The following is an 8,963-nucleotide window of genomic DNA, read 5'->3' as shown; positions in this document are numbered from 1 at the left end:
AATGGGTGGAGCTGGAACTTGTCCCTGAATCTTCAGCCTCCAGAACTCTTGTTCTTTCCCCTCAATAACAGCTGCTTCCTAAATCCCAGTTCTTCAGCCCTCTGGCTTAGGCCCCATCTGTCCTTTCTTCGATACTGGCTCCCTCCACCGTGCTTCCTCAGATGGCAGGTGAGACCGTCACTGATCCTATTTATAGGGTGCATTTTCTTTCTCAGCATGTTTCTACTGCAGGTGACACTTGATTTAATCATTTTAATCAAGAAATTAATTGTATTCTCCCAGGGAATTTTCAAGTAAAGGGTGCAATTTTCTGAGCATCAAGTAAGTGAAGGAAGGGCTAAACTGAATATTGTACCTGGGAAGGTGGCCTCAACGTCCACACCAGGGACAATGATGTTTCTATTCATTCCTAACTCCACTAGCCTTGGGAGCTTGCATTCCTGTATTACTTGAGTTATGATTGAACATGGCGACAGGATTTCATGTTCTCATTCTCTGCCAAAGCATAGCCAACCAGTGTTTTGCTGCTTCATTCAGTTGTATGCAAAGCACAAAGCAATTTGGATTGGTCTGCAACCCCCCCTGCGCCACCCCTCTGCCTTGGAGAGGGAAAGTGCTCTAAAGAGACTTTGGATTGCTCCAGCTCTGGACCTGCCACCTGCTCCCCCGCTCTGCCTTAGAGACGGGTGGCACTCTACAAAGACTTTGGAATGCTCCAGCTCTGGATCTACCATCTGCCAGCACTGTGACCTTCAGCAGGTTACTCAGCGCTTTGAACCTCAGTTTCCTCACCTGTAAAGTGGGATTAATAATGACTACTTCTGCCAGGCATGGTGACTTATGCCTGTAATCCCAGCACTTTGGGAGGCCAAGGCAGGCAGGCTGATCACCTGAGGTCAGGAGTTCGAGACCAGTCTGGCCAAAATGGTGAAACCCTGTCTTTACTAAAAACACAAAAATTAGCTGGGCATGTTGGCAGGTGCCTGCAATCCCAGTGACTTGGGAGGCTGAGGCAGGAGGATTGCTTGAACCTGGGAGGCGGAGCTTGCAGTGAGCTGAGATCGCGCCACTGCACTCCAGCCTGGGCGACAGAGCGAGACTCCGTCTAAAAAAAAAAAAAAGGCAAGACTACTTCTTGGTTGTGATACTGAAATGAATAACAAAGGTATAGAGTAGCTGCCTCAATATTTGTCCTGAATAATGAGTTTTACACGTTTTCCCTATATCATCATCAAAGAAAATGCATATAATATGCCACAGCAGATTTTGTGACTCACCAGCTAGGTGACCTGGGCATTTATCATGTATCTGTCTCAGCTTCCTCATCTGCTTAATATGCTTAATAATTCCCGTTTTTACCTAATTCAATGAGTTAATATGAGGTGATCACATCCAGGAATAATTGTGAAACTGTTTTGAAATGCACATTTAAGAAGTGACTGCTGATTTTCAACAGTACGATGCTGTTGTTTCTATAGATACTGGATCATTTTGGTTAGTTACATAAAAGTGTTTTCCAGAGTCCTTTTGAATGGCATCCCTGAGGTAATGAAATGATACATTCTGTTGTAATTCACTCAAGGAACCTTTATGGATTACATATGTCCCAGCCACATTGGTTTGCTTCATATTCCTTAAAACAGTCAATAAATGGCCTTTGAAGCATTTAGTGTAGGAATTAGACGTGAAGCAAATCACGTTTCTACTTCATTAAGGACTTCATATTGTCCCCACTGTTCTCTAACAAGCTGCCATTGGGGATCATCACAGGTTACTTGAACCCTAGAAGGGCGGGAGTACCTTAGTGTGGCCACATGCTCCCAGCATCACTTGGCTGGGCTCGCGTCATGGATCAGCCCCTCACATTCAACAGCTCACCACCCCCATCACCCCTACGTAAGCAAACACTGCAGTTGTTTCTGAGGGGTCTGGGGGATCTCACAAGTTCTCAAGGGCAGTTCCATACATTACTCTGCTCTAGCTGTGGTCTCAGCCCCTTGGTTTCCATCACCAGAGCCTGCTATGAAAATACGATGCCAATGCTCCTGCTGTGGGCAGGATGTTCTGTTGTCTTCCGGATGCCAAAATGGCATCACCCCTCTTCCGGAATCACAGTGTGCCTGGGCGGGAATTCTGGCTGGGCTGGCTCTTTCATGCATCCATAGTCAGCTGGAGGGACGGCAGCTGGGGCTAATGACATGGGGCTGCTTTACATGTGTCATCCTCTCTAATTCTCACAATTCACAACAGCCCTGCAAGGTGGATATTTTTATTATTCCTCTTTTACTAATAGGAAAACAAAGACTCAGAGAGGTTCAGCAACTTGCCTCACTTAGTAGTCAAGCTGGGATTCCAGCCCGGCTGTCTCCAACTCCTAGTCTTCTGGGTTTAACTTCTATTACACCTACTAGTGTAGCCAAATAAATTCAGCCTTTTCCAAGTTGTTTTTCATGGTTGTCTCCATGCAAAGTGCTCATGTTTGCATGAAACATTCTAGAGTGACTGCCTGGCCCTAAAGCGTGGGCTTCTCACAGCAGTCCTGGGAATCAGGTCTCTGTTATTTCCCCATGTTGCAGATGCACCTTCAGGCTGCGAACGGATGGCTGGCTTTGTTAGCTCGCCCTCAGTTGTAAGGCAGTGAGAGGCTCTTCTGTGTCGAGGATGTGATACTGCCTGATGCCACTTTATTAAAGCCAGGACTGGTTCCCAACAGTCAGAGCCCGTGATCTGAGGCTAGGGCAGCAAAAGCCTCAGCTGGTTCTGAGTTTGCAATGAATGCATCAAAGCAGAATCTGGGCTATTTCTGTAAATAGTGCCTTTTGGCTTCTCCCCGTTTCTGCTTCTCTGGGGAAAGATTAAATTGATTCAGTCTCTGAGTTTTTCGGCACTTGTCTTTCTCAACACAACCAAGGGAATGTTTAAATCTGGCCTTTGAAAGTTTACCTCCAGGCTTGGAGGAATCCATTTTCACTTGCCTATTAATTAATTTATTCATTACATCGTTCAAAACTATAGCAACTGGGTACCTGCACTTGTTGTGATAAGGGAGACAAAGATAAATGAAGTATTGCAATTGTCCTTTCCCTGGATGTCTTTCTGGATCATTTTATTTTAAAAATTATCTGTGAGGGACCTCAGTCCAGCTCTGTCTGCCTCTAAGAGTCTCAGTAATGGGATCATGGTCACACAAAGAGCAAGCAACACAACTAGGACTGGAATCCAGTTCTTCTCTATCACAATTCCAAGATCCCCCTGCCTCAAGTTTGAGTGTGTCTTCTTACTATGTCAGACACTTTCTTGTTTTTAGATTAAAACAACAGAACTGGTGACCCTTCAGTTTGGAGAAAGGCAATAAGTATTATCTGTAATTCATCTCCATCATTGTCCATGTGACATTTGCTGATTGAGCATTCATGAGGGCCAGGCAAATGCCTGCACCAGAGAAGGCTGTGCCCTTGAGAAGCCCACACCGTCCTGCGGACAGAGGTGGGACAGAGCACAGTTATAGGAGCTGAGCAGGAGGCATGCATGGCGTCATAAGAGCTTAGAGGAGGGGGACCTACCCCAGCTGGAGCAACCCTGGGCAGGCTGAATGGAGGGCGGACCATACCAGTTGAGCTCTCAAGGGAGAGAAGGCAGGTCAGGCTGATTGGGAGGAGTTGAGGGGAGAGACCAACATATGCAAGGGTGTAGAAATGTGCTAGATTCAGAAGGGAAGGATGATGTTCTCAATTGGACTCCAACAAAGCCCCCTTGTTGGGAAATGGTGAGAAAGGCTGGAATTGTGAATGGCCTTATATGTCATGGCAGAGAATTTAAGCTTGAATCTGCAGGAAAAGAAGTTTTAAAGAACTGTAATCAGGATCGGATATATGTTTTAGAAAAGCTGCACTGGGTGGCAGTAAGGATAATTAATTGGAGGTGAATGGAGGAGGGCAAGAGTGGGGGAAATGAGTTAACTGGCTCCCAGATATATGTAGCAGCTTTTGTGTGGCAGGACTCTGAATTCCTTACTGTCGTCCTATTATTCTCTAACAAAATGGACTTGGAGAGCATCACCTTAAGACCCTAGAGGCACCCCTTACCTCAAACTTTCCTACAGGAGCCCCCCTCTCTGTAGTGAGAAGTATAGTCTCATTATTTCGGTACCAGATGCAGAATGTCTCTTGGAGGCTTATAATGCATGAGGGAGGCAGGCGGCAGGTATGAAACTACTTGAGATCAGCATGCTCTCACGGGATGTTTGGGGTGAGCTTTAAAGAATGAGTAGGGTGTGGGATGATGAATCACGGACTGGGAAGGAGACTGTGGAAAAAACTTTGTAGACAGGGAGATGACCACATGCACACCATAAGGGTTATAAATAAACTAGGGGCATAACTCATGTTAAATTTATAGACCTTTTCTTTCAATTGGATCCACATAAATTAATTCATTGTTGATTAATTGAATTCATTAGTGATTGATATAAGTTCGTGTTTATTAAGTGCTACATTTTGTAGAAATGCCAAAAAGCCATGTTCCTCAAGGCTCTTTCTTGGTGCACTAGTTCTACAGGATGTTAATGAGTGTCATATATTAAAGGGTTCCTAGTTAAATATATTTGGAGGAATGTTGGTATTCCTGACATTGCCAACAGGATTATCTGACAGTGAAACTCATGTTCTGAATCATTGGGATCCAATAGGTTTGAACTGAGGTAAGAGGGAGCCTTTGCCAGATAGAAGGGTCATATTCCCAAAACCATATTCCCTCACCTCAATCCCCTGCAGAGGTCACTATGCTCTGTGTCCCAACTAGGCCTGTGAAGATTGACATTATGGCACCAGAATATTGCAAAGCATGCATTTGCTCTCTCCACTTCCATATTGGCAACTACTTGAGGACAGGAACAGGCCCCTCTTTATCTCCGATTCTCCAGTGCATAACTGGTTGCCTGGTACTGCCACTTTGCTCATCTCTGACTATTTCCAAGGTCTGGAGTGTCCCTGATCATAGCATGGCCCTAGGCCTTATTAATTTTTCATTCACTGGTATCCCTTCAACACTCTATATGGCCCTTGCTAATGACCATTTCCCTCTGTGTCCATCCCTACCTCTGGCCCAATATCTCCTGATCTGTTCCTGCCAACTCCCTGTTCTCTCCTAACTCTGTGGCCATAGGATCCAAGGGGCCAGCCTGCCTCAGGATCCATCCCACTTTGGTTATGAAATTTGTGACAGAAACTAAGGTCAGAGGAAGGTCTTTGGGATACAGAGGGAAAGAGAACCCAATCCTTTGAGGGCTTCCCAGAGCCCTTTGTGGAAAGCACAAAAGAAAGGGCTTGTGAACAAGATTCTGGGTTGAATGTTGTATCCCTAAAATAGCTGCTATAATAACACTGTGCTGTGATTATTGAAAGCTTGAGTTAGCAATTGATTTCAGGCTGAGAGATCAATGTGAAAAGAGATTGCAATGCAGGATTATGAAGAAGCCATCCATGACCCCCACGCTCATGAAGCAGCCACATCTACCTCTTCTACAGCCCTTGTCACCTTATCGTAATTGTGTGTCTATGGTCTGTTGTGCCACTGTGAACTCCCAGAAGATGGGGCCATCCCTGGATTATCTTCAACCATGACTGGCTTATGGTAGGTGTTTGATTTGTAATGCTCACAGCATGTCTTAGTTAAAGTAAAGAAGCAAAGCAGATAAATTACCTGGCTACAAAATTAATAAGGTAGCAGAATAGGGCTCTGAACCTAAGTCAGTCTCATTGCAACGCCCACATCTAGAACAGTTAAAGAGAGTCTGTCTGTGCATGTGAGTGCTAGCTGTATCAATATATTATCAACCAACTCCATAGGTCAGTTTTTCCCCAGGGTCTGGGCAGCTCTGGTGCCCTCTGGTCCTGGGGGCATTCTTTGTGATGACGTAAATCCTACCAGGTATCAATGTCCCAGCGTAAGATTCTCATAAGATCTTATCCAAATCCGTATATATCTCTATTTCATTGGCTACTGACTTCTTTTGCAGAGTCCTTTCTACAACAAAACTGTTAGTGTTTTCTGAGCATTACCAGGTCTAGGGGAACATGAAAAGGCAACAGGAAGGCATGGATGGGGGCAGTTGGCCTGCTTCATTTGCACACACAGTGACTTGCTTCCATGTGCAAGGTACTGTAATTCAAATTTAAGTTTTGGGAAGGTAAATATTGTCTGAGGATTATGACCAGTGAGGTTTTTCTTAAATGATTGACACAGACTACCCATGTTGCCTCTGCTGCTCGTGAGCTTTTAGACACCCTGACTCTATTAACTACCTTATAAACGATACAGGAAGAAAGAGAGTAAATCTGAGTGGATACTTGGTGTTAGAGAGAGGATCCTGGACCTGAATTCCAGCTACATTCTTTACACGCCATCCTGCTAAATCTCTTGGCATCTCAGTTTCTTCATGTATAAATTGGGCTTCATGGATACTTCCTTTTTCACAATTTCCCTTAAAAATGCTCTCGCTCATTTGATAGAAATAGTTTTCTCACTTGGTTGACAATATAGCTACTGGTAGATGAGCCATGCTTGTCTAATTTAACTCACAATTATTAGTGTGTTACATACGTAAACTGATTTAATCTCCACAACCCTATGAAGCGGGTACTATTACTGTCTCTATTTTATTTATGAGTAAAAGAGACATAGAGGTTAAGTAACTTGCTTGAGATAATAAAGCAAGAGAAGTGGAGCCAGGATTTGAACCTGAACCAAACATGAACCACATTTCAGCACATGGTGACATTCTCTGCTTACTCTTTCTTCATTGTTGATTCTCTAGGGCAGCCATCAAACCCAAGCTGACCTTTCAGAGATTTTTCCTCAGTTTGGAATTGGATTTAAGAAATTATTTGTTTTCCCTAACTTCCACCTCATATCATTTTACTTTTACATTTTTATGGCAACCACAACAATTCCTCAACTACGTTAGGACTTTTAATCTGTTGATCATACCACTCTCACCAAGCTTCCCATGTGAAAGGTAATTGCAAAAAGAATGGGATCCTGAAATTTTGAATGGGGACATCTGGTTGAATCCACATGAAACTGACCATATTGAAATCCAAGTCAACTTGATCTTCTCTTGCCAGTAGAAGTAGCTTGCCCTCCATCATCTGAGAAGATTAGTTTTTTGTTGCTTGAAAATCAGCAATAACCTCAACTAGGACAGATGCTAATTCTCCTCAAAACCCACAATAGCAATTCCTGATTTCCAGTAGACCAAAAATAATATTAAGTTATGCTTTGGAGGGCAGATGCACTCTATGACTCAGGACAAAATCTCTTATGTATAAAATGAATTAGAAAACATTACTAATATATATTGGAAATATGAGGAAGAAGTGAGAGTGAATTCTAAGGATGTTCAGGAAAACAGAATATAACACTATATCAGACTGAACTCTAATAGATATGGGTATGCTTTCTAAAGATTCTGAATTTAAAATAGTATTCATGAAGCGGGAAATGGCTCTGACAGCTTACTGATTGGTTGACTGGAACTTACACTTCATTGTGGGATATGTTTAATGACATTGAGATACCAGAGTTTCCCTGACATGATATGGAAGAGAAAACAAAGGATTAGGAAAAAATAAATATTGGAGTAGAAGTATCATGTGTGGCCTGCATACTCATCTCCAACTATGTGGCACAGTTGTGGTATGAAGGCATTCCCTTAACTAAGGTGTTGAGGGGAGCACCTATCTCCTTAAAATCTCTGATTTTTCTTCTTAGTAGGCCAAGTGTGATAATAGGGGAATCCTATTGAGATGGACTCTGATTTCATTTCAGGTTATAAGAATCTGGAGTAGTAGAAGTCAAGAGCACTTCCTGGAAAAAAAATAAGATGGGTGCATTTACCGTAAAGGCAACATTGATATTCACAATGTCTTGGCCTGTAGGTACCACTGGACATTCTTAATTGATCATCGTGTTCCTAAAAATCTAGGAATGAAATAAATGCCCAGGATACTAGAGTACTGCAGGATCTATATAAAAGAAACACACACACCCTGAAACTCAAAATTCTAGGTCTGGTAGCCAATAACCTAATTTTGGGTTGTCATGGTAGAGAGTTATTATGGCTTTTCACCCAGGTCCAGATTAAGATAGTTCACAAATCTAAAGCACCTTGAATAAAGGGGACACCAGATCATTTTGAGGAAGGATCCTGCAACACTGCCACAAGTACGTAATGGGAATCTTCCTCCAAGCCTTCTTCAAAGGAATGTATGACTATTTACCAGGGTGACTACACACAGAGAAAAAAGACTGCCCAGATCATTTGAGGATCTGAGGCTTTGGCTCTGAATTTACAGTAACTTCTGAAAACCCCAAATGTTTCTGTGGCCCACCAGTCAAAGTGGGGATTTTTAGCAGTCAGGTGATGAAGTATTAACTCACATCCAGTTCACAGTGTGTCCAGCTGTTTCATGGATCTACCCTGTGGTGATGTCCCTAATTCTTCAGGTAATTGGAGTAAACATTTGTAGCAATTGGAAGAATCCCTGTGTTGGACCTCTGACCCAAGGTGTGAGGGGTTTTCTGGTAGGAAGAGTTAAGTAAAGATCCTAGAAACTTCCAAGCTCTGTTCTACCAAGATTATCAACCAGAGCAATACTTTATTCATGGGGAAAATTTTAGAGTTTAATGTCACCATTAAAGTCTTGAAAGACACAGAAGTACTGATAGCTATTGCTGTTCCACATAACTGACCAGTTTATCCAAAAGTCAGATAAATATTAGAGAATGCCTGTAGACTATCATAAACTTAATTAGATTGGACTCCAGTTGCAGTTGCTGTTCCAGATGTAGTATCTTCACTGGAGCAAATTAACATGATCCGTTACACTCATTTCAGTGTAACTATTGACCTAGCTTGTTTTTTTCCATACCAGTTGTCAAGACCACCAGAAGCAGCCTGCTTA

The sequence above is a fragment of the Theropithecus gelada genome, chromosome 8 (genome assembly GCF_003255815.1).
Source record: "Theropithecus gelada isolate Dixy chromosome 8, Tgel_1.0, whole genome shotgun sequence".
Lineage (NCBI taxonomy): Eukaryota > Metazoa > Chordata > Mammalia > Primates > Cercopithecidae > Theropithecus > Theropithecus gelada.
This window is presented reverse-complemented; position numbering follows the sequence as displayed.